Source organism: Oxyura jamaicensis, chromosome 4 (assembly GCF_011077185.1).
Source record: "Oxyura jamaicensis isolate SHBP4307 breed ruddy duck chromosome 4, BPBGC_Ojam_1.0, whole genome shotgun sequence".
NCBI lineage: Eukaryota > Metazoa > Chordata > Aves > Anseriformes > Anatidae > Oxyura > Oxyura jamaicensis.
Genome location: NC_048896.1, coordinates 56385403 through 56411491, shown reverse-complemented (window position 1 = coordinate 56411491; position 26089 = coordinate 56385403). Strand labels below are relative to the sequence as shown.

Genomic DNA, 26089 nt, shown 5'->3' with positions numbered 1-26089 from the left:
CGCCACGCAGAGCACGCTCCTTCACGTTGGCTTGGCTGACCTCACGGTCTTCTGCGATTCCATGTTATTAAAGTATAGCTTGTTCTGCTGCAAAGCGTAGCACAGCCTTTCGTTTCTTCATTTACCAGTCTGGTTCTGCCCAAGTCTAAATCTGCACTTGAGACATACGCATTTTCGCTGCTCTTTGAAAAGCGGAACTGTGGTCTGATCCAGGCATCAAGCTCTTAGGTGGAGGAGAATTTCCACAGAGGGAATTTCTTCAGACAGGTTGAATGACAGCTGGGGAAGAAATGCCTGCTGGAATCACCTGGGATGGATCTGCTGACTGCCACTGCTTCTCAAAGTGGCGCAGCAAGACAAGCCGGATGGGAGCTGAAGACCAAAGCTGGCTCCAGGTGACTCTGCCGATACGCTCTGCTCCAGGCTTACCCTGTTAACCCTGCCTCTATAGCTACTGGCCCGGCCAACTCTCAGATACCTAAAAGGTTTTGGCTGCAGAGGGCTTACTTTCCCACAGAGCACCTGAATTCACGCACATTTGTGGCAGCCTCCATCGCACCTCCTGGAGCTTTGACTAAAACCTGCGGCTGCTGCTCTCCCTTGCCAGCATCCCTGCCGCACAACCGGAGGGACGTACGTGCTCCCATCCTAGCCAGCGACGGCTGCTCCCTTAACAACACACAGTGGCTACCCGTCACGTACCAACAGACACGAAACACCCTCCACTTGTAGTTTTCTGGAAGGACGTTAGATCTTCTCTCAGCCAGCCTAATTAATTGTTTTAGTATCTAGCACCACCATCTTCACATACACAATCCCCCTTTATACTGAATGCTCAGAGAATTATGCTATCTGAACAGCAGACAGCAGGAACAATAGACAAAACAATTGCTTCACTGGTTAGGTTATGAGGGCTGTGCTGGGTACTCCCAACTGAGATAGACTATGGCCTTGGCTGAGTGGCACTAATTATTTGAATGCTAAACTAGAAAAAGCAAGACAAACTGCACTGAAATCCTGGACCACGGAATGCACAACAAATACAGACAGCTTCCTTTCTGCCTGCCCCATGTCCCTGAACAAATACGAGTCAGACAGCATGAAACTCCCAGCTCTGGGGTGAATAATGAATATAGTCTTCTAGAAGTCCAAAATAAGAAAAACACAGGCAGAATTGCAACAAAAAATACAGGTTTTGTTTGTTTATTTTTGTTTAATTCACACAGGACAAAACACTATTCTTTTGGGACTGTAATTTAGTGTTGCATCAGAGGCAGAGCCCTTTCTCATGCATGCACGTATCATCTGAAACAGCTGAGAATGCATGCATTTCAGTTTCCCTCCCACTGGTCAGTTAATTTAATTAACAGTAATCAGTAATTGTTCCAGCAGGCAGAAGTAACCTGCCTATAACTTACATCTTGACAGCAGTTAGATTTCCAGAGGCAGACAGCACTCATCTATCTCGGAACCTAACTGAAGCTCAGGTACCTGGCACCTACTGGGCTATATTTCAGTTTCAGACTTGGCCTCTTTTCCAGGAGAGCCCTCCTCCCCCCCATTAGTCTGTTATTTTGTGGGTTACCAGCTTCTTTTGCTTCAAGTTTCACACCAACGTTTTCTGCTCTTCTACATCTGCTCTTCATTTCCCACTTACCATCTACTGCTGAAACCTTAAGCTACGCTACAATGAAGATAAGCCGTAAGATATAACTAACACAGCTTGATTATATGTGATTGATGTAGGACTCTAGCTTGAGCAAAGTGCTCTCTTTACCCAAGCTATCTGGACCAATGTCGCAGGCGTAAGTGTCTGTTACAAATGCTTAGCCTAAACGTGCAATGACGATCCAGCTATCCGGTGCTATTACTCTGACACTTCAATGGACTGGAATAATGTTTTGCAGTGTAGCACTGACAAGAACTAGGCCACCCTCAGAGGAGTCAGCAACTGAGAATACGGGTGATGGTGACCTCGGCTGCAATGGAGACACTCTGAATATTGGTCTCTAATTAAAGCTTCTTTCACCTGTTACTCCAGTTCTGCAGAAAGAGGATTAGATGAAGGTGGAAGATGTTGATGCTTAGGGAGCACACTCAGGCTGTGAAGGCAAAAGGGGCACCAAACAGAAGGGTCTGCTACGTGCTTCAACTCCCTCACTGCCAACGTGTTCCACTCAAGCAATGCTTATTACTCGTAGCAGATAAAACATTTCCTAAGTCCCAATAGTTCATGCATACTGACAAATGAAGAAGAGATGCCGTAACAACTCCGATTCCCAAAAGCAAAGAAGCACTAAGCTGTACAGTGCAAACTCTATTAAAAGAAAATTAAGGATGTAAAGTCAAACCTTAGCACAACGCAATTTTTCACCTTCACATACAGATTGGTTGCTGTATCTCTGAGGCTGTAGATGCACCGAGTACACCTCTTTAAAGATTCTCATTTTTGTTGTCCCGTAACATATAATTCAGAGACAATGCTGCTGTTTTTCATCATCTACTGTCTCAAAGAAACCCAGGAAAATTATTTTTTTCCTAGCAGATAGAAGTCTGTAAGAATTTCCAAATCTATCATATATGGTGCACCAACCATTGTGGAAGAACAACTCCAGCACCGTTATTCTGCTTTAAAATATTTCATTTTCAAACCTAGTGCCTAGAAGTCAGACTCCAGAAGTTGCCAGAAATGCACCTGGACGCTTAAACAAAAATATTTGCCTGGAGAAGCATCTGTCCCACCTTTGGCAACAACGAGGCACCGACGTTCAGCATTCTTTTCTCTTGCCTTGCCAAGCAGTCTGGCTCCACAACAACCATCACAAACACTCTACAAAGTGGCACTGTGTTTTTGGTTGGTTGGTTTGACTGTATCGCAGATCACATTCACTCTTCTCCAGTTCTGCTCTGTCTAGGAAGCTACTTCTCTTCATATCAAAGACTATTTCATAGCCTCTCTCTTCCTCCCGTCTCCCATTCAGCCTCTCACCTCTGATCTGCCCGTGGCAGACACCAACCCCTCTCCACTTGCTATACTGTCAAACAGATCTTTTCAAGCCCTTCCTGTACCACCTGGGCAGAGAGGCCTTTTTACCTTTCTTCTGTTACTGCTAGAAGGAATGGGAGAACTCTGCTGCTGGATTTCTTCCCCCTGCTCCCTGAGGCCAGGTGCATTTTCTTCTTCAGCATATTTATTATGTCCCGGACTGTGCAAGGCTTATTCCCAAACAGACAGGAACGAAGAGCCGCCGACCCCAGCGGATGATAACCCAAAGGCATAGGGAAGACCCCTCGAGCTAGTGAGACGACTGCCCACTGAAGCCCAAGCCTCAGTTTGTGTGGTTGAAGAGGGCAAAAACTCTCAGAGACGCTGAACGGTGTCAGCCCCGGCAACGGGCTCTGTGACTGCTGCATCTTCATTGCAATTTTTACCTTTGCTGGCTGTATTAGAGCCAGAATAAATCACGCTAGCCTGTGCCGCAGTGACAGCTTCTTGTTAACACGTGAATAGCTCTGGCTCTCCTCGGGCTGGCCCAGCGCCCACACTGACCAGTAGGAGCACGCACTTGTAAGCACACGCACTGATCCCCTTTGTCTCGTGGCACGGCCGCGCTCGGGCTGATGGCGTGTCCACGTTGGCATCGCTGGCAGAACAAAGGAGACAAAGGCTGACACAGGAGAGGGAGACCTGGCTGGGCTTCTGAAGACGCAGAGTGGAAAAAAATAGAAATCAGACTTCAGGAAAGGATGCAACTGGAGCAGGAGTACTCTTGAAAGAAGACCACCCATCTGGCATCCGTGAAATTGAGGGCTCACCATTCCTAAAAAGCAGTCTTTCCTCACTGTTTCATGCAAGAGAGCATGGCTCTGGTTAACGGAGACAGAGCAGGGGCTCATTTCCCATGTCAGTGCAGCCCGAGCGACCGACGTGTGCGTTGCATTGCCTTATCTCTTACAAACGAGCTAAACTAGGCTGAGCTAAGTGAGCAGGGAAGTGCACTAACCAGGAGGGGATTTAAGGCTCCTGGCACTAGGCACGGTCACTTGGTTTAAGTGGCACATGTCTTTGCACTAAGGCTCATGCTAAGCAGCTGCGAACAGACAGGCAGGCACACTGCATGTGATACTCCAACACAGACACACACTAAATTATCTCAGAGGCTAAAAATGCACATTAGGGAACTAAATATCCCATCTTGTCCTCCTCACCCCATCCCCAAGTGTCCAGAACAACCTTTTTAAAGCCTCATCCTCAGACACACCTGACGTGCCCTTATTGCCAGCACTATCTAACAGGCAAGGAGCATTTCCAGGCAGACAAAAGGCTGCATCTTCACTCCAAGCCATGCACAAACTGAGGAGACGCAGAGCAGACTGATGTGCCACTTCGGTCTCCATCTGCACAACATCAGAGCCAAAACTTACTCCTATCCACCCCATTAAAACAGGTATCACATCGCATTCATCTGGGCACTACTACAGCGAGAGACATCTTCATCAGCTGAACTAAATCCGCACAAATGACTCCTGCATATGCCATTGTTCTTCGGCACATGATTTCATTACATAAAGCCTGCCCACTGAGCAGCGTGTTTGGGGGTGGCAGGAAGGAGGGGGAGGGAGGCTTTAAGCAGAGCGGGGAGGGGAAGAAACCCTCCGAGATCCAAAATAAATGATTCTTGATTCCCAGGGAGGCAGGAAACGCAGCTCACACCCAAACACAGACACTCCTCCATGGCAGACAAGCATCCTGATGACTGCTGGCTTTGTTGTTGCCACAGGAAGCTCCCCCACCCTGCTCTGCAGCAGGGTCTGCGAGCGGCAGCCACCCATGCTCTCCTTGCCGGCTTCCCTCGCCCAGCTAGCGGCTGCCGGACACGCTGCACCGCAGCTGACGCAGGAAACATCTCAGGGATGCTTAGTGAGTCAAAAGGTGCTGCAAGTACCTTTTTTTTTTAAATCCATGGCACTGACAGCGAACAAGGTATCGCACAGAATATTTCCTGTGGGTTAACACAGCAAGCAGGATAGCACGAGACTTACGATGCTCCACCGCATGGGTCCTGGTTTCTCTTCACTAATAATGTAAAACAACATGTACTGTTGTAAGCGCGACAACCACAGCGCTGCTACCGCTTGTTTGTGCTGCGATTGATGGCAGAGTGGTTTCCTATTAATTATTTACATCCAGCATTGTATCCCCAAACCTGAGGATGGAATAATAGTATTTTTATTTAGTTATTTTGACCTAGAGTATGATATTGTTTTTGAAAGCCAGGACTCTGATTTTTCAGAAAAACTGGGATGTGAAAGCACTGCTTACTTTCAGAACAGAAAGCAGCCCTCTCCAATGCCTTTTAAAAGGCACGTTCTCTACCAAGCACTAGCTGCAGCCACTATTCTAAGCTGAAAAGATGACAGAAAACCAGGGGGATCTGTCATTCTGCAACGAACAGCAAACTTGATCAGGATCCCTATCAGATTGAAATCTGTAATCTGTATTGTCCATTTCCCTCCTCCTCTCTGCATGAGCACAGATGGTCAAAACCTTACAGCTAACCCTGAGCAATGGATAATGAGGTAATAACTCTGCCCAGCCTACAGCCTCTGTGGTTACTTCCAAATTAACATCCAAACTGCATTATCAGACTCACAGCGCCAGAAACAAGACTCTAGCTCAGCAGCCAGACCATCTTGTTTGTCAGGAAATGGCTATAGCAGCTACATTTCTGCACTTATTTTTGTTCTTTAAAGTTGTGTGCAGCTACTGTAAACATTCATATCAAACCATCTCTATGTTCCAGCTTCAAGAGAAAAAGAACAACAAAAACCACTGAAAAAAACAAAAACAACCCCCTCCTACCCAGACTTTTCCTGAATACTAATGCTAAAACTATTACAAATGCTAATTTGGTACCAACAACCTATGATTAAAAAAACAATGAAGCACCTCAAGCACATGAATTAAGGCATCATCTTAAAATACGCTCTTTTCTTCTCGAGCTAGAAAACCCTTGGATATACATCTGGGCTTTTTTGCTCTTTATGATCTCAAAACTATATTAAAGATGCAGGTCTTTATACAGGATAATCTAATGCATTTGGGGCTTGAATGAAAGTTAAAGACACCGGAGTACTTTTGAAGAGAACCACGGATGAAGCCAAAATCTCAGTTAAGAAGCTCTCTATCAGCAAACCTATGCTGAAGGCAACCTCATGGATTACTGGGACGCCTATTGAGTTACTCAAGTACCATTACCCAACATTCAGCACTTGGTAAAGAACATCACTGCTTTAAATATGCTTTCAGTCCTTAAAGTACCTAAGCAGTGGCAAGGATGTACCTCCACAATGCTTCTGAAGTAAAGATCTTAACGTTTATTAACACTAATTCATCTTTACAGTCCTTGTTTCATCTCAGTTTTAAAGTGCAGGAAACCAAAGCTCAAAGGGCTTCATGTTCTCCATGTTGCACCGCTCATCAGTGGCAAAGCTGGGAACAGAAACCTTAGTGCTCAATTCCCTTTCACGTGCTTGAGCCATCGAGAGTACTCCCTCAATTCTGTATTTAAAAAACAAACAAACACCTCTCCTCTTGCAAATATAGCAGCCAAGATTAGAGAGAAGGAAGAACACGTTGCTTGCCCAGAGCCATGCGCTGAACTGAAGGACCTCCTTTTGCCACCCCATCCTTCACTTTCATCTAAAACACTGAAACCTTAGAACAGAGGCACAGACCTAACCTTGGTCATGGAAGATGCATGGTGAAAAATCAAAAAGGGGAAGAACCCAGGAGGTCCTCCACTTTCCTTTATATAAGGTGTCTTATATAACGAGTCTTTACCAGACCTTGTTTCCCTTATTGCAGATTCATTTTAGCACCAAAAGGAAGTTTAAAAATATTTTATTTTTTAAAACTTGAAAATTATAGCATCAGATTGATCATGCCTTCCAACTGATAAAACGAAGACATTTACAATGGTTGGCTGATGTTTTCTGATTCACAATTCCACACCTCAGCAATGCCAACCTCACTGCTGACCACTAGGCCTACCCTAAGAACCGTTCATCTCAATTTTGATGGTTTTTGTGCTTTTCTGTTCATGGTATTGCGGAAAGTGATATGATTCCAAGTGTGGTGATAGAAAAAAAACACAATGCTTAGCCAAATGCATAATCAGAAGCATTCTTCCAAATGCCTGCCTTACTTCTCAACCTTACTTTTTCAAGCAGTTTTAAACTTCGGCACTTCCAGTTCCTGGGACGTTTGGGTTCTTTTTCCTCAAAAATGCTTCCTGCTGCATTTGAGATTGTGAGGCATACCTTTTCAGGGCTTGTGGGGCTTGTCAAGTGTTTGCTACCTCAGAGAAGAAGTCGCTTTCCTCCTCCCTGTGTTAGACTGCTGAACAGTAGCTGGTATCAAAGTAAATGAAACGTACGGTATAATGTTGGAAACCAAATTCTATTCTGTGCTCTCTCTGAAACAATGCTGATTTTTCCATGTACAGTTTAGCCAAAAGCAAGAAGAGGGCATAAATTTATGCTTTGGATAGACCACCAGTAGCATGTCTGAAGTAATACATAGCAGACTTCATCAAACGATGGAGAGGCAGGCAAATCCTCCACAGGATCCCCCATGACTAGACAAAGTAGTATTTCCACCTCAGATCAGAATAAACTAGCAAGACCAAAATCACCTCAAAGGCATGAACTAAGTTCCCATGGACCCAGTAATACAGTAAATAAGTACTTCATACTTGATTAGAGCACAAGTTCAACTTTTTTTTTAAACCACCATTTTCATTATTCTCCTTGCAACGACTTTTGTCTCCATTAGAGAATGGAGGCAGGTCAATATCTAGTACAAGGCAGAGACACTTAGCAAAATTACACAGATTAACTAATTTTAATGTCAGGAACTACTACAGATCTCGGCACTCGGAGAGGCGCTATCAGCTGGAAAGGGAAGGGGGCGAGAGTCACAAGCTATCTGCAACTTCACGGAACAAGACTACAAACCCATTAGACAGATAACTGCTCTGAGAAAGAATTTACTTCACTGCAAATCTAATAGACAATTTCTGTAAGACATCTCGAGTTTAAGATGCTATTTCTCAGTTTAGGTTTTCATATCCCTTTAATCTCTCTCCACCTGGGCAGCCTTCCACCAGCAGTTGCGCCGCATTTCCCTCCGTTACCGCTCGGGTCCTGGCGTCTCATCCAGCTGTCAGCTGGAAGCATTTGCCTTTCTGCCCATTTCTTTTCCATCTAAGCCTAATGATATCATCATCTTGACTTTGAGAAAGAGGCAGAGACATAATGAAGACATATATTTGTATATATTTTCCCCTTTCAAATTGTTTTTGCTCACGAGAAGGCATAAACACTCCAAAGAACCGTCCCCGAGCCATCTCCAGCGCTCACAAAAAGCAGCTTTAAAGCTGCCTAGCTCCCTTCCACCTGATCCTATAAACACTGCCGGCAATTCCCCCCCCCGTGCCTCCAACATATTTTCACTTAGCACCAGTTTGATGTATAAGATCTGACAGGCAGGCAGTTATAGGCCACCTGCATCACTGTCGCCATGACAACAGTGAAAGACAATCCATGATCCCATGCCCTGGTCACACGTTTCAATACGGCTTATCTGTCCAAAGCCACTGAGTCTAATGGAAGAGAGTAATTACAATCTTCCACTCATTGTCAAAATTCTCACCATATAATGCTCTTCAAAATTATTTTATTCCTCTCACATGGCTGCTTTGCAAAAAAATAATAATAAAAAAATAAACCACACCCAAACCATAACGAAAGAAGCCTTAAGTGGGCTTGGGAGGGAGCGAGGGGTGGAGGGAGAGGAGGAGAGAAGAGAGGCTGTGACTGATACAAAAATGTGGCAGTGTGAGCAAACTGTCTCTTTGCAGTGTTAAGGACTAATCAGGAGGAGAGGAACGCACCAACCACCGAGAGGGATAAATGAAAATCTCTCTTCTATTCGTAGAGCATCACTTAAGATCCTTTCGGCTTTGCACCGAAGGTGAAGAGAAGATATCAGCTGCCCTCTTTTTCCCCTCCTCTTCCTAGGAAACTTCTTCCTATCAAAACGAGCGAGCCCCATAGCGCACCGTGCAGCAGCAACAGCTTCGCTGAGCAGCATGGCTCCTCAGATGAGCGCCACTATCAGTGGGACAGGGAACCCTGTGCCAGGGACAGCCGAGTGGCAGCTCCTCCTCCCCATTTCACCTCAAAGTTCCCAGCTATCCCCACATTTTCATTTTCAAAGCAGAGATGCAGGGAATAGCCTCACAGTTGCATGCCTCCTGATGGCCATCCCTAAAAGATCACTGTGTACTTTCCATTTCTAGTGGAGAATGCCAAAACGTTATTCCTTTGTCCATGGCCACAGCCATAATTAGGATGGACTGATGGAACAGTAAATTACTAAAATCAGAGACAGACAGACAAAAAGATACAGTAATTTATTAGAAAGTTTCATCCACCGGTGTCCAAACCACACTAGTAAATAGAAATGTCAGCTGACTGCCCATTTTAGAGCCATATTTTTAGCTGGATGCTTTAGGCCGCAGCATCAGCGCCAGGACCTGAATGCTCCTTTCACGGCCCTACGTGCGCCTGCCATACGCTGTTGCCATGGGTCGGCCGGCACACAGTAACACAACTGTGCGCTTGGGCCCCCGGCTCCTAACTCTCAGCTCCCGAGCCACAAGGTAAATAAAAAGCCAGTCTTTTTTGGTCTGTACTTACAAGAACACAAAGAGGTCTGAGGACCCTCAGCCCCAGTGCAGTCCAAGTACGCCCCTGGATACTGGTGTTACCTCCAGCAGTCATGGCAAACTTAAGGAGAAGCAACGCTCAGACTTCATGAGCACCTTTTTAACATGTGATCCAAACCAAATGCTCTAACCAAGGCACGCAATAGCATCTCTACGCTTCTGTGGAGCTGTGCCTCCCTTCCCAAGCACGAAAGGAAGGCTGCACCAGCGTGCACCCACCCAGAAAGGCGGCCATCCTGCAGCCGAGCACGAGAGCCAACGCTGCCCATGCCAACCACGGGGTCGCTTTGGAAGGGGCAGCAGGCCTGGCCTGCCATGGGGGCTCAGCCTACAGAGCAGAGCCCACAGAGCATGGGCCGTGCGGTCTCTGCTGACAACGAGTAGCCAGAGCCCCACTTTCACCCCGCACTCTTCAGACAGCGGGACAGACTTCGCCGCCAGCGTAAAGCAGGCCCCTCGGCGGACTTGCACCAGCAGAGCCTCTGGGCCAGGGCTGCTATCGGCAGTGCCCCCTACCCCTTCCTTCTGGCACTGGTTCAGCACTATCTCAAAGGGAAGGGTGCCACCTACAGCACTGCAAACAACTCTTCCTCCAGCACCATGGCTTTTCTTGGATGTCTCCCAATGAAGAATTAAGCAGGTCCAGCCACCTGAAATGGAAGCTGGCCGATACTTCCACGACCAAGAGGTAGAACTTGCCCTCAAACTGTTTTTTACTTTGCAAATACAGAGGTACGGTCTCTCAGACAGATTCCTCATCTTTATCCTTTTTGCATCTTATATTTTCCTCTACTACTACACTTGCATGTCACTACTATCACGAACACCGCATTAGCTTAAAAAACAGTAGTTAGGTAGAGCATCAAACATGCTTTACTTCAGAACTTCTTCAAAGAAGATTTGGCCCCGGCCCCTCAAGCTTATGCCCCAAATTCTTTTTTCTGCCTTCCATGGGAAGGATCAAGGCAAGTAACAGATTTTCACTCTTGTACGAGCCATAGATTCATGTCTTTTGGAGTTCCTGCGTGTGTGACATCTGACCTCTGAAGAGGTATTAGAAGTGAGGCGCCGCTTCCTGTTTTTAATCTTGCTAAAGCCCTATTAATTCATACGGGGATGCATAACCAATAGGTAGAGCCTGAAAACCAATTCTCTCTCTCACAGAAGCACGCCAGCTCTATCCGTCAATGCTAATCTGAGATAAATATCCCTGTGCAGAATACACAACAGGCACGCTGTCCAGAAGGAAGACAAAGAAGTTGAATTCGCCTGACAGAACCCACCTGCCATTGTTAATGAAACGGTCGGCAAATGAATAGGTATCCATAGCCACTGCAAAAACTAAAAGAATAATCCAGTAAACCACAGCAACAGTTCAGCTAAATATAAGGATTAGGTTCCCTTTTCTTCATGCTCCAATTTTTATTCTGCAAGAATTTTTCTAATTATTACAAATTTGCAATGAAATGTAAGCTCTGGTCACAGTTAAGAATCTACAGTCAGAAAACAGGAAAAGAAAATCAGAATTAATGATCTTTTTAACAGCTTGAAAGAATAAACTGCTCCATTCATAACTACCCGAGTGTTCTCCCTATGAGGAGTTGAGGAATGGCCAGCGCACCAAGGGCCACACCAGCATGCTTCACTGAAGCTTGATGTGGTCAGCAGACATCTCGTCTAGCAAGTTCTAGCAGAGTCTGAAAACCAAGGACACCACGAGGCGAAAGGCAGTGCCGAAGCACCAGGCAGGCAGCACATCTCCATACTTACAGGCCTGTGCTCGGGGACAAGCCAGGAGGCAGTGGGATAGCCACACGCTGCCACCAGCCAGGATCTTTGCCAGCACTGCATACAGCTGGCCCAGAGCGAGAAGTCGCATGGGGAACAGGCCAGGAAAGGTCCTGAGCCTACATCTGCACAAACCCTGCCATCCCAGCACCCCGTGCCCCTGCCATGGCCTGGTAGGAGCAGCAGCTGGGAAGGCCTGCCTTCCTCCTCCTCGCCCACCATCGGACACATGGTCTCCGCACGGCGATGGGGCTCTTGCTCCCCAGGACTTGCTCAGTCCCGCGGCCACCACGAGGATCCCAAGGATCCCGATCCTTGTCATGTGTGGCACAGGCGAAGGGGAGGGCAGGGGGACCACTGCAGGCGCTGCTTTGGCTGGGATCGCGTGCACGCACACCAGGGACACCGTCCTCGCTAACAGTTTCACGCTGCGGCTCACTGGCAAGGAGCCAGAGGGGGAAAGGCCAGATGGAGAAGGAAGTCTGGTGGCCTGGCAGCAGCGACCCAGCACAAGAACACCAGGGCAGAAAAACAAACGCCCGCCAGCAGAAATGCTCCTCTCGTACTCTTCTGAGGCATTTGGCTTGTTTTCACCCTCACTCTTATTCCCCCAGCTAACAGCCAAAGACTTTAAAGCCATGTGGAAACCACTCTGACCCAAGGAGCCTCTAGCCTTCACAAGAGCAACATCCCACCAGTCAAACTGGGGGGACACATTGCTCTGAAAATTGTATATAACTCCTCATCTATCTGGCTTTATATATATATATACACATATGTATGTATGTATATTTATATATTCTGGCTTCCAGTAGCCTTTATATGATGAACACAGTAGACAGGTGATAAAAATAAATAAATAAATGTGAACCATACTCAAAAGTGGGGGGAAACACAGGAGAAACACCATCAGTGACCGAAGAGACCCACACCTATACATTGAGCACTTCCTCATCTACCACGCTGCTCCTCCATAAGCACGGGCATCTTCAGCAGGCAGTTCAGAGCAGCTGCAGGCCACTGCTGTAGCTGGCAGCATGCTGAAGAGGAGAGAGATGGTACTCAGCACCTGCTTTGCCAAATTAGGTGTTTTCAGAGAAAAAAATACCAGATACGGATGTATCTGCACATTCAGTACTTGCACACAGTGGCTGGTTCTGTATTAACAAGCCACCACGCTCATCAACAGTAAGTCAGATGTTCAACCGGACAATCACGTTCAACTGGACACGTCAGTTAGCCATCTCCAGCCTCATTGTCAATGCACGTGTTAATGAGTACCTAACTGCATTTTTGTTCTGGTATTTATTTATTAGCCTCCCAGGCTTAATTTATTCAGATTCATTTCCATACAGATGCAACATCCTGTGCTCATAACCATACTGGTCTGCTAGGCTTCACATCAACCCAACATCAACCTTCGTCTGAGAGACTTTTTTAAAAAATTTAAACAATAGGACTAAGTTTAACCTCTTACCCTGTAGATTTCTGTATATATCAAAACCTCACGAGTCCAGGGGTGTGTGGGCTTGCCAGCTTGCCACAGCATGCAGAACTAGTGCTTTGCAGCAGCTGGGACTAATCCCACCAACACTTTCCTAGCTCATTTCACCATAAGCATGTGCTTCTCACACTGCTGGCCTCCTGCTGAAACCAAGAAACTTACTTCAGTGAGGCCTGTCCTAAGAAGGCTTCTTTTGCAGTATGACTGATAGATAAGGACTTACAGGACTGAAATTCCCTTTCTACTTCTTTTTCAAACGCGTATGAAGGAAGGTTTTCATGACTGCAATATAGAAATTGTATTCATAAACCTACTGTTTTGGAGATGTGGTACTTGTACACAGTCTGGTAAGCCTCCAACCCCCACGTAACTTTAAATCAATACTCAGCCTTTCTGCAGAAATAAACAAAAGAAATCCCCTAACAGATCTTCACCTTCCTGAAAGGCAAGCCACAGCATTCCTTCCCTATCTCCCTACGGCAGACATCAGACCAATCCTAAAGAATATACGTGAGAAGGATTAATAAAAATGCTTCCTTTTCTAAGATAAAACAGTTAACAGATCTGACCGATGAAAGCAGGCTATTTCACAATCAAAAATTCTCAGCAGTGACCATTCCTGTATGTCAACAAGTAAACTAATATTAGTTCTAAAGAAAGCCACAAATCACAATCAACCGTGTCTTTTGAAGTGAAGCCTGTCTAAAGGGAAACACCTACAATGTGAACCTGGATGCCTTTGCTAATGAGTAATGAGAGGTATTAAATTACAGGCTGCCACAGACACCTCCCCTGGAAAAGCCCAGCTTTTACCGAAGGTGAAGACTTACGCAACAAGCTACTAGCTCTGAAGAAACCAACAAAGCATTCTCTGTAAATCAGTACTACTTCAAACTCCTCTAGAAATATACCCTGTGTTTTACTCTTTCTTAGTGAGCCACAGTTTGTAAGGCTATGACCCTAAATGTTCATAGCTAAATCTGCTTGTTTAATTTCTCTTTCCACCCTGGCTTAATGAACAGTTAGATACCATAGTCGCAGGAGCCATTGCTTTCCTCCTCTCCTTCCGCTTCCTTCCTCGTAGTGAATTTTCATATTCCTCATTAACACTTCTCATGTTAAACTCTAATCCTGCAGAGGTGAGAGTACCGAATCTGATCTCTGCCGGGAACACCTTCTGCTGGCCCACAAAACCTGCTCCAGGTCTCTGCTGGATGGATCAGGGCCTCAGACCAGATTAGCTGGGAGTTACCGTGCCTACCAGTGCTGAGAGAAAACTCAGCATTTAACTGAAGTTGAAGTGTTTTCTAGCAAATATGGAAATAATTTTTCACTGGGGGTGGGGAAGTTTGAAACTTTTTTCTATTACTGTCTCTCTCAGTTACAGCAACTAAATAAAATAATTAATATTAGATAGCTAGAGCATAGACTTACTCCATCACAACTGAGGTGGAAAAGATCTGGTCCAGACTTCACAGAAAGGAAAGATCTTTTGAACCAACTGTGAATACCAGTCGGATTTGGGTCAAGGGAGGACTGCAAGTGTTCCAGATGTCATTAAATACAGAAATAAAACCTATAGGTATTTCTTAACAACCGTGATGCTTGGCAGATCCTTTCTTGTGCTACTCCATTACATACACATTTTTATTCCTACAAAAAAAATCCAATGGCGACTCATTTTTCTAGACTTCATTTTATGTAGAATATTGATGCAATGTGAGCCTGCAAAGAGAACGTCTAGATCTGGCTACATTACAAATGTAACCAGGAAAAGGAGACCAGGCCACACGCATGTTTCTACATTAATCTGTTGCATGTCATCATCTTCCCATTTTTCCCACAGTCCCATTTTAGAAATTCTATATTTAGTCTACTAGATTTTGATCTTTTTCCATGGTCAGAAAGGAAAGGTTGGTCACTGAGATTTGCTAATTTTTTCCTAATCATAGATTCAGGGGGCCAGGGGAAATGTATGCAAAGATATTTTATTGTTTTGCACTTAATATCTAACTCCAAAGGATCAAAAGAGGAAAAAAAAAAAAAAGAAAAAGAGTTCTCTTATATATGCATTTACAAATTAAAAGTGGGCCTGGTATTCCAGCAACCTCCAGCTAAACACTTTCCAATATAGTCCATGACACTACGTTGAGCAAACCACCCTGAAATTATTCCCAAAATAAAAAGGTTGGTTCTGTCCATAGAAAACAGCATTTCCTAGATGATCTCTATGGAGTGCTGAACTGGCAGCAGTACCAATTACATTTTCATTAGATAAACATAGACTTACATTAGCATTTTTGGCAAAACTGCGTATCATGCTATATATCACTACTTAACCTTTAAACTATCTGATCATTTCAGTCACTTCTGTTAAATACAACCTCAAATTTTAGTTTTGTCTTTGCTTCTGCACACCTCCTTGCAGCGCAGTGAAAATCTCATTAATTAAAACTACAACAAACCATGCTTCCTATATATTTGTGTTCTTGATCAACACTCTGATCAATGTTGCATCCCAGGTGTGCAAGGTGCTTCCCAAACAGAGTCATAGACCCCCTGTACAAGAATTTATTAGGAAAGGTTAAAACTTCACCACTGCCCCTCTGCTTTCTACTGCAGCAAGAACTATGCCATCAGAAAAGCAAAATATCTGCCAAATATTTTCTTTCTTTTAATCCCCACATATATGCATTTCCGCAAGGAGTTTTACTTCCAAACACACTCATATTTCCCACCCATGTCCATCTAAGGACAGACAGCTATCAGCAAAAAGTTCCCAGCAAATCCAACGCAGATTTTACACTTACTGGTGAACAAAAAAAAAAGTCTCGATCTGTACTAATAGTTTTATTGTAATACACAGCTGAATAGAGACGATAATAATGAAGAGACGAGGAAAAAAGATGTATTTCAATGAAACAGGCTAACAGATACTGAACAGTAGCTCAACAATACAGCTTGGAAGCTTAAACTCACCTCTACTAGTACTTTAAACTTTCCTGATTACATTGGATTTCTTCCTCTTTAAATGGCTAGTTTTCATGCCCTTGGCACTGAAACTAAGACTCTGGAGAAGATATCAGCATTACACAACCCTCAAACCCACCTGCTAGTTAACTCTAAACTAAACATTGTAAAGATTTCATTCTGGTGCATTATTTTTGAATTTAAACACAAATATATGTATTTTTTTTGTCACAACGTCCACACAGTAGTTATTCAACAGGAAGGGAAAAAAAGTGCTTTCCAGAATCCTCCAGCAAAGCAAGTTTGCACTCTAACACCTACTAAAACAGCAGACCACCACTTCACAATTCACATTTCAACTGCTGTATTTTACTTCACCATTTTATCTTTCTTACATGTTTTTGATATGTAAAACAACAAATGATTCTGAACTTGCAGCTGGCGAGTAAATTTTTTTTTTCCATTATGATAGCTCACAAAACACAGTTAACTTAGCTAAATAGAAGTAATCAATTTACCCTGGTTAGCAGAACAGAGCATTCATTAAGTCTGTTTGCTCTAAAGACTGCTATGCACACCTTCACCACCTGGCATCCGAGCATGGACAAAGACTACCTGATCTGGAGGAGGGAGTATGAAAAGCACCATTGGCTCCTATGCTTTCATGCTGAGGGAAACGGGACAGTGGGGGCCAGATCTTGATGTCCTTAGTTAGGAAGAAAATAATCTCAACAAGGTCTCCCTGAATTTTAGCCCAGTAAAAATTAAAAGAACAGAACTGAAAACAGTAAAAACTTAAAGAAGCTGTACAGAAGTTTCCTTACGATACAAAATATTTACATCTACATAAATTACATCTTTGTGCTTCATTACACTCTGAATTATACTGTTAAACTCCTTATTCTGATATAAGATTCACACAAAAAAAATAAAGGTAGATATCTGAACTGATGAGCACAGCAAAGGAAGCACATATAGATATCATACAGGCAGGGTAAATGACTCAAGATAGGAGGACAGAATAAGTGCAGCACTAAATGATAGAGGCTTTAAAGCCCCATCCTGTTCCCACTTAGTTTGAAGACAGAATGCCTGATATAAATCAAGGTGATTTAAATTGCTGATTTTAATCAGGATTGAAATTACCAGGCAGGAAACCCTGAACGGAATAAATCAGTCTTTTGGCTTTTTTTTTTTTTTTTTAATATATAATTATTTTTCTAGGGAACGGTCAATACTGCCTGGTTGGTAACTATTAAAACATGTAACTTGACAACCCCGTATGTCCCCTGCATTAAGTATGATACATTTTTGTTAAACATGGAATGACTATGCACTGTACAAAGGCTATACTTCTTGCAAGACAGTTTCCTTCTCCTTTGAACCTTTCTGCTGGTGATTGCTACAAAGTGAAATTCTATTAAAGCACAGCAAACCACCTTTTCTTTTTTAAATTAATTTTAAAAATATCTTTGGTGTACCTGTTACGTAAGAAGAGGAGTTTATCCAACTGGCTCTTCTCTGTATTTAAAAAAATTTAAAGTTAGTAGATACCTTGTATTTTGCCCTATTCCTATACATAGATGGGAAGCAGAAGTCTCCTCCTGCTCTCCCAAGAATCAGTTTTCAGGCTTAAAGGCAGTAATTGAACTGAGTAAGCTCACAAAGATACCATATCAGCCCAGAAGGTTCCTATTTTCTTGCTTAGGTATTTTAAAACAACCTTGTTCCAGATTTTTTCCTAAATGTTAGCCTTTGCTGCTTTGATTTCCTTTAAAATTTCAGTACAAATATAGCACTTAGCTGCTTTTTTATGCTTTAATCGTTTTAAAAGGTGACAGTAAGTTTACACATAAGCTCTCTTATTTGCACATCTAAATTGTGTTAAATAGATATATATATATATTTAATCTATTAACTGACCTCACAAATCTGAATTATTAAGAACTGGGTGCTTCAGGTTACTGATTTTTATCCATCCTCATTTGAGAGGTGGGATAGATAAAAAAACAAAAACTAGAACTAAAACCCCTCCCCCCCCCCCGACACACATGTCCAACAAGGGACAAGGGCCTGAGCAGAGAACTAGAAACGAAGCCCTTTGCAGATGAGCATAAACATGACAACTCACAAAGGAGTAACTGCAGTTGACAAATGAAATAATAATCCCTATCCATCAGTTAATTCTGGCCAGTTCTGAACTATCCCTTTGGAATGCAGAGCGACAACAGCATGACCTCGAAAACTGGGGGAGGAAGAGTGCTGTATGGACCTGAGGAAAAGGAGCGTTAGGGTACGATACTCCGTATCTCACAGTCTTGTTTCAGAAGGAATTAGAGTAGTAAGACAAGACATTTTAAGTAGGTGCACTGCATGAAAATCCAGACAGAAAGCGCATGCGAGGGGCAGCGATGCTGCCAGGACTGCTTCTTCACCATGACAGGGACGGTGCTACTGGAAATAGGAAAGAAACCCTTCAGACAGCTCTGTAGTGATCAACAGATATGACTCAATTTCAGCCTCCCTGTCTCCTCCTTCAGCTTGCAAGGAACAGGATCATTTGTGACTGCAGAAAAAGAAGGCAGATTCTTCCTTTATCTGGGCTAATCTATTTTACTAAGTATGGCAGCAGTTCTTCTGAAAAAGACACAGAGTAATTGCTACTATTACCAGCGTAATCCCTTCCTCTGTCTTACATGTGAATTCCTCGCTCCCTGCCTCTGTCAGTCTACTCTCTGGAGCAGAGCCTGAGAGCACAGGGCATAGTACAGCGTGGTCAGTTACGCACACGTACAGAAGTGGCCAAAGGCTAAAGCAGGCAGGGAATCTGCAAGCCTTTGTTACAGGTCAGCCTGTGCCAAAACATAAAAACCAAACACACAAATACCACATTATGTTGTTTGGTTTACAGCTGCTGTTGAAGCTCTCTCACTGCACAAAGCGTTGCCCACTGAAAGAAGGCACTCCAGAAAATTATGGAGTGAACAAAATAAAATCGGAATATCAAAGGTGGAATATGAAAGGGTCATGCATTTTGTACAAGTGTGTCAGCCCCAGAAGGAATTAGTACTTTGGCTATTGCTGTGATTTTACAACTCACATTTAAACATCTGGAACAGCTCTCAGCTTGATGGTCACCAACAGCACGTGTTATTTTATGAAATAATAATATAATAATAATAAAGACAAATTTCAATCACTAATCTTAAGTTTGAGAAGTTACGAGTTACAAACCATCTTAGGCCCTACGGAAGCAGACAAAAGCAAGGCAATTTGCACAAAACCATCCTGCTACTGATGTGACAGCAGAGCTGGAAGACACTTCAAGGCTCAGTCCCAGCAGGACCGTCCTGAGCCCTGCCAACAGCCTCCCTGGACGCAGCTGGGCTCCCTCCTGCAGCTCCCGGGACACAACTGAACAGGCACAAAGGAAAGGGGCCCGGCCGGAGCGAAACAGATCTGCCTGGCGGCCATCAGCACTGGTGGTTACACAACCCCGCGTGTTACCAGTAGCTTCACAGGACTCCCACAGGCTGGACGGCAGCCAGGACGACCTCTCAGCTATTTTCTGTTTCCTTTAGCTTTCAGAGGAGTTTGCGCTCTCTCTCGACCGACTGCATTTCTAGCAGCGGGTACAAGCTAAATAAATACCCAAGCTAGAGAACAAAAAAGAGTTAATATAAAACCTCCCCTCAAATTAAAGCGACTTCCTTTTACGTAAAGCCCATCTCTCGCTCGGGGCTGCCGACAGCACTGCAAGAAAGGGGTAGCACAGGCAGCACACACCTCCCACCTCCCGCTGCCCGAGCCCCCGCAGCCTGCGCCCAGCGTGGCACACGAGCCCAGGGCTTCTTGCCAAGGCTTCCCCCTGCTCGCAGTACCCAAGGATTTTTTTTTTTAAAACTTGTGGGAATGGGCTCAAAGTATTACCCATTACAGTCCTGCACCTTGCAAGAGTTTTAATTCCAGACCAGTAGCTCTGGATCAGACTTCCCTGAGCTTGGATCACAGCAGCAATATTTTAAGAACAGACGTTTAATTTTCCATTTTCATAGCTGTTTTGGTTAATTCCTCAAGGCACCTAAAGTACTCACTCATACCACTGTACTGAACCAATATGCACTAGTATGGCAGACTAATGCTCCTTTTTCCAGCGCTTCACCACTCACTCACTAACACAAAAAGGTGTTACTGCCCCAAGAACACACAGCTGGCACTGCTGTGCCTGAGGTGACCGAGATCAGCAGGCAGCTCTGCAGAAATGAGTTGGGCCGAAACTCACCCACAAATGGGAGCCCTTGACAGCTCCTCAAGCCCTTCAGCACCAGTTCTGACAGCCTCTTTGGACTTGCCCTCACAGCAAGAAGAAGCTGAATTATGCGATGAATGACAAACCCTCTGGAATCCATACTAAAGTTGGCTGGAAAAAAAATCCCCTCAGGTGTCCTGGCTCAGGTTTATCAACCATTACAGGATCAAATCACTTTATGTAAGAGGGCTCTGTCACCTCTACTGAGTAGTCAAGAGTGAATCCTCTTCCAGAGGGATGTCCTCTCCCAGAGAGTTCACTGAAAATGTCCATTACTTTGAGAAAAGACAGTCAAACAAAAAAGCCTCCTGTTTTTTTCCCCATCATGGTCTCCAGTCCGTGACAGACCACACTGAATTAGCCCTCTACAGTCAGTGGCTACTTGCTACAAAAATTCAGGATTTACATTTTTGGGTTGTCTTAAAGAAAACTCACGGCCTTCACTGCTGCATGGTTCAGAATATACTTCTAACATCGCACCGAGTGACAAAAGCTTTGGGAACCACCACTGGAAAAAGATCGCCGTTCCTCCATTCCCACACACCCTGCTCAATGGGATGTCCAGACTGCAGCCCAGTATTCACAAAAGCAGTGGTCCACCTCACAGAGGCTTCAGCCAGACAGAAGAAAGCTATCACTGAAAATATGTAAAACATGGCCTAGTTCTGAAATTTCATCTCCTATATGCAATTGAGCCATTATTGAGATAAACCCATGCGGTGGTAATATGGGATACTGAACTGAAGCAACAGAAGAACCCTGTCGCATAAACAGTGAGAGCTGTGGGGTTTTTTTGTTCTTTTTTGTTCCACCATCACCTTTGGAAGAATTAAACTAACTTAGTCGTGCCAGGATGAAAGGCCTCTGCAGAAAAATGATTTTGGAGGAAATGAAGACTTTTTCCAATCACATAATTTTCTTGAAGTGACAGGGCCCTCCAATTCTTCAAACTTCCACCTTACAAACGGAAATTAAAAATATGGTCCCAGTTGTCAAAACACACATTTACCATAAATAAACCCATTAGTCACTGCAAGGTTCTCTCTATATGAATTATCCTGTCTTATGAGCAATTTTAGTTTGAGGCTACCACACTGTAGAGACTAGCTGTACGTCTCTTCTCTGATACTTAAAGAACAAATACAACACCCTCTGCTACAAAGAATGATAGCCTTTGAGCAATGTGACATATTTATTATTATAAAGCACTTGTGAAAATATGTTTTCTTAATAAAAATTGAACCATCGGTGGACATCAACTGTGCCCAATGAAACCAGTCAGATAGCAGCTGCACATAAATATACATGCATTTATGAAATGCGCGTTCAGGTTCACTGTGAGGAATATTGTGAGGAATTAGAAATGCAGTATTTATGTGGTGGTTTTTTATTTATTTATTTTTATTTCCACCACCCAGACAAATAAAACTCACACACAAACAATGAAAACCGTGCAGTTTTGGGTCTCCTCCCCGTGCAGGACAGCCACAGGTCTGTGCCACTGGAGCCAGAAGTGGTGCTCTAGTTTGCAATCCTGAATCCTTTATCCTCTTTCTTTCAGTCAGAGCTCAGTCCACACACCTCAACAATTATTTGAGCCTAATCTTTCCTAAACTTCCAATATCATCTTACATTCTCCATGCAGCTTTTAATGCCTGTATCAGGAGTTTTGACAAGCTTACAGTTTGTGGATCTTTAGCGTTCAGATAGGGAGTGGGGGGTTTCCCAGCAAAGATGCAGGTGACTTTCAGAAATTTCCCTTGCTCAAATTGCTTTTCTTAACTGCAACTCAGTGTCACATTATTCCAGAAGCGTGCAGGCTGTGTATTAGAAATGACAGCTCTAGATTTCTAAATTCTAAAATGAAAACTACAGATAGGGAGTTTGAGAAAGCAGAGCCAACACTAGTTGACATCAGATCAGGAAAAAGTGTTACAAATAAAGTCATCTTTATAAACATTCAAAAATAAGCAATTAACCTTTTTTTTTTTTTTTTTTAAGCTTGTCAGAAATCAACTTATTACAAGAACTAGCATAGCTCTCTATGTAAGTATTGGATTGGGCCTGTCAGTAGTAACTTCCCAAGACATCCCCCAACATTCGTTCCAAATATTAGCACCATGCTTGTGCTTCTGTAATTTTCTCTGGACCGAACACCTCCATGGATATCTTTTACTCTCTCTCTCCTCACAAGCCCTGTCTCTCAGAGATGAGCTAAATGAAGTTAAATGGCCCTTTTAATACCCCATTATACAAACAATCCCTTCACAACACAAGGAAGAATAAGAGATTGATTTATATTGATATTTACAGAACAACAAAAGGAACAGAAGCAATACATAAAAACACTGCTGTCAATAAAAAGAGAGGAAAATAAGTCCACTATTACTTACTATTACCAAAATACATGAGACCCTCCATTCAGTTCACAGTCCAGGGGGAAAGAAATGGGTCTCACTCACTCGTGGGATGCTACCTCCTACATCCTAGGTGTGAAACTCAGTGTGCTCTCCTGTGTTCTTGCAACACTAAGCATCTGCAGCTTTCATTATTTTTACATCAAGGCCAAACTCAAATTCTTGTGATGAAGGCAAGTCAAATTTACCTAATCTGAGTACAGACACTTCCCGTACAGGTAACACACTGACATACGCAGCTGAATATGTATCTTCAGCACATTCTGGCACCCTCTGGGACAAGGAAAGGTAGCTAGCTCTGTGGCGTAAGGTCCCTTACTGAAGTTTCACCATTATGTAGTTCAATAATAAAGTAAAGTTGTCAGCTCAGTATTAAGGCTGAAACATTGAAGTACTGCATGCAGAACTTACTTTTGTCATCTATTCGAACACTAATAAAGTTTTCTCTAAAGCTGGAAAAGGCACCTTTTTGGATCATACAAATCCTATTACAAAGCACTCTCTAAAGAGCTTTTAAGACATTCTTATGGAAAAATTTCAGTTGCTTTGCCTGAGACGGTAATGGCCCAAGTTGTGCAGGTCCAAGTAGGTCTGATGAAACATGGTATTAATTTTCAAGCTCACCTGTTTAACAGCATGCATCTAAATTAACCACCCCAATGACACGAAGTGCTAACCACCTGCTTCACACACCATGGCACAGACACAATAGCTCAGCCAACGAAAGGATACGATTATGTCTATGGCTTATTGCTTTGTCAAATCTGTAAATCTTCCTGAAAACCCTCACTGCTCGGTAGCGTAGTCTGACCTCAGGGACAGAAGCTCATCCTCTCCCTTCCAAAAATAAGAGGCACTACCACCCAAGGGAAAGGAAATCTCTCATAGCTGTTCAGTAAAATAAGGCCTGCAGTGCACTCCTCAGCATTTCTCTCCAAATCCACCAGAAAACAGGAACACAGCCAGCCTCTGAACCACTGTGAACTACCTGAAATACTTTCCACTTGTTCCACTGGTTTGAGAAACATGCATTGCCTCCTACCTCCCACAGCAATCAAGTTTGGAAACTGGTTTACATTAGCAATGAATGGATACATCTAGGGAGATTAAAAAAAAAAAAAAAAAAAGTATTGAAATGTAGCTTGTTTTACCAAGACAAAGAGAATCCATCAGGAAAAAAAAAAACACATACCACCCCACTTAACCAACTTTAGAAGTGTGCAAATAGGATTTGGACATAAAGGACTTAAAATACACACATCTGCTTGTTACTAACATGTAAGAGGTCACTTGGGCAATAGCTTTCACGTGAACTGCTGCAGTCTGTTGGCAGCCTCCAAGACATACGCAACAGGTAAGTATGAAAAGCAAGCCTGCTGTCTGCGGGTTTACATTTGCTGAGCAACTTTGTCATACAAATTCATTATCCGTGCCACTGGAAACTGTTCCGAATTCCTCAGATGAGAGGAAAACCAAAACATCCATCACCACCTCATTTAACTACGGTGCAGAAAATCACGTAGCACAACGCACTGTAATGCCCTCGCAGATTTAAGACCCACTTCCTCGGGTCTCTGCACTTCTGCTGCAGCACCTTTCTGCTTCTCTCCTTGCAAATGGGAAGCACGTGGCAGCACAGCGAGGGCAAACTTTTGTACCTACCATTCCTACAACTGCTGTCCTACGACGAACAGGACAGCAGTCCTAGAAACACTGGAGCAGGGACATGCACGTCCCCATCAACATGCTCCTGTTGGCGTAGCAGGCTACAGGGAGGCAGACTGTGCTCAGCGAGGATGAAACCTTCAGCACACGGCAGCAAGACACAACTAAGCACGTGGGAAGTGCACCGTTTTCCACAGGTAATAAAGCGCTTAATTTCCCTATCCTCCCCATTCCCACTGCTGCTAGAGAGACCGCAAACGGCAGATCATGACATGTCATTCAAATGCACTGAAGTTCCTCATTGCAATGGCTTCAAGAACATCCAAGAAAAAAGCAGAGCAAACAGCGTATTTTCCCCAATTTCATCCTCAGATTAAGGATGTAAACCATTTTAGGCAAATTTCTCCCCAAGTTTCTAACTAACCAAACTGGCTTTGAAAATATGATGTAAGCAACTAAGAACAGGATGTATATATATATATATAAGTAAACACGTACTTATAGGAGATATATATATATATACACACACACAGACACTCATTTTTTGGGTTTTTGAAAGCACTACATGGCCTTTATGGAAGAGAGCCTCACCATGATCCACCTGTGAGCATAACGGCTGCATCAGTATCTGGAGAGCTGCAGAGCTCTGTGACAAACTGCAGCACCGTATACATCTGACTTGCTCACCTGCGCTCAGGCTAGTAATCCATCTCCACTAGGACAACCGTAAGACAACTATACTGGGTATTACACCTTTTTAAGCAGAAACAGGCAGCTCTGCTAAAATACACACACACAAAAAAAACACACAATTAAACCAAAAGCAAAAGCAAGAAGATCCTGCCTAAATTATTGCAAGATCTCTGTAATTATGTATTAGAATACTAAGTTTATATGGATCTTGTCTAGTAAAAAAAAAATGTATTTGATATCACACTGATACAGCTCTAATAAAACTGATTACATTTTTACACAGCTGCAAGAATTTAGTTTCCTGCCTTCCCAACAGGAAAGACATTTGATTTTCAGCTTAAATCTTGAATCTTAAAAATGCAAGAACTGTATATTTTTTTTTAAATGTATCTCTGAAATAATATGATTTTTTTCAAACAAGTTTGTTTATGCTACTTTCCTCTACAGAGCCCCACACATCTGACAATCACTGTTTTTACTTATTGGCCATCTTCCCGCCTTTACAAACATCTAAGTTTGTAAATGAAGAGCTCAGAAGAGCTTCTCTTACCTTTAGAAAATAAAAATAAATTAAAAGCATTCCAAAAGCGGGGGGTGGAATTCTGGGGTGAAGTACTTTCGTGGAATTTTTGACATATCCTACCGTAACTTGAGCTGCCCAGCACAACTCTCTCCTGCCACGACCTTTCTGAGCAAGCAAGCCAGTCCACGCTAACTCTTTACGTGACGTATGCTCATTATGAGATCACCATCAACATCACAGATCTGGGGAGGAAACTGTTCTGAAACCAGAAGCAATGTCTTCTCAAGTAACTACTAGTGGAACGTGGCATTTGAAACACACTGCGTCAGAAATACCGCTACCCCTAATGCTGTTGTTTGCCTGATGCGCTAATGGGTTGGGTTCTTGTGAGTGAGTTAATTCTGAAATAAAAATAAAACATCCAAG

At 43.6% G+C, this 26089-nt stretch overlaps 1 protein-coding gene across 9 annotated transcripts in view; it reads right to left on the bottom strand.

The window, feature by feature from the left end:
• The window catches only part of MAML3 (mastermind like transcriptional coactivator 3), a 284897-nt gene that overhangs the window by 194913 nt on the left and 63895 nt on the right, over positions 1 to 26089 (bottom strand). The window contains exon 1 of one of the 9 annotated variants that reach the window (XM_035323726.1): positions 19564 to 19924. The exons of the other annotated variants lie outside the window; for them this stretch is intronic. The gene's annotated coding sequence lies outside the window, so the exon portion shown is untranslated. Of the gene's footprint in view, positions 1 to 19563; positions 19925 to 26089 lie in introns of those variants that run through there. 9 annotated transcript variants of the gene reach the window in all.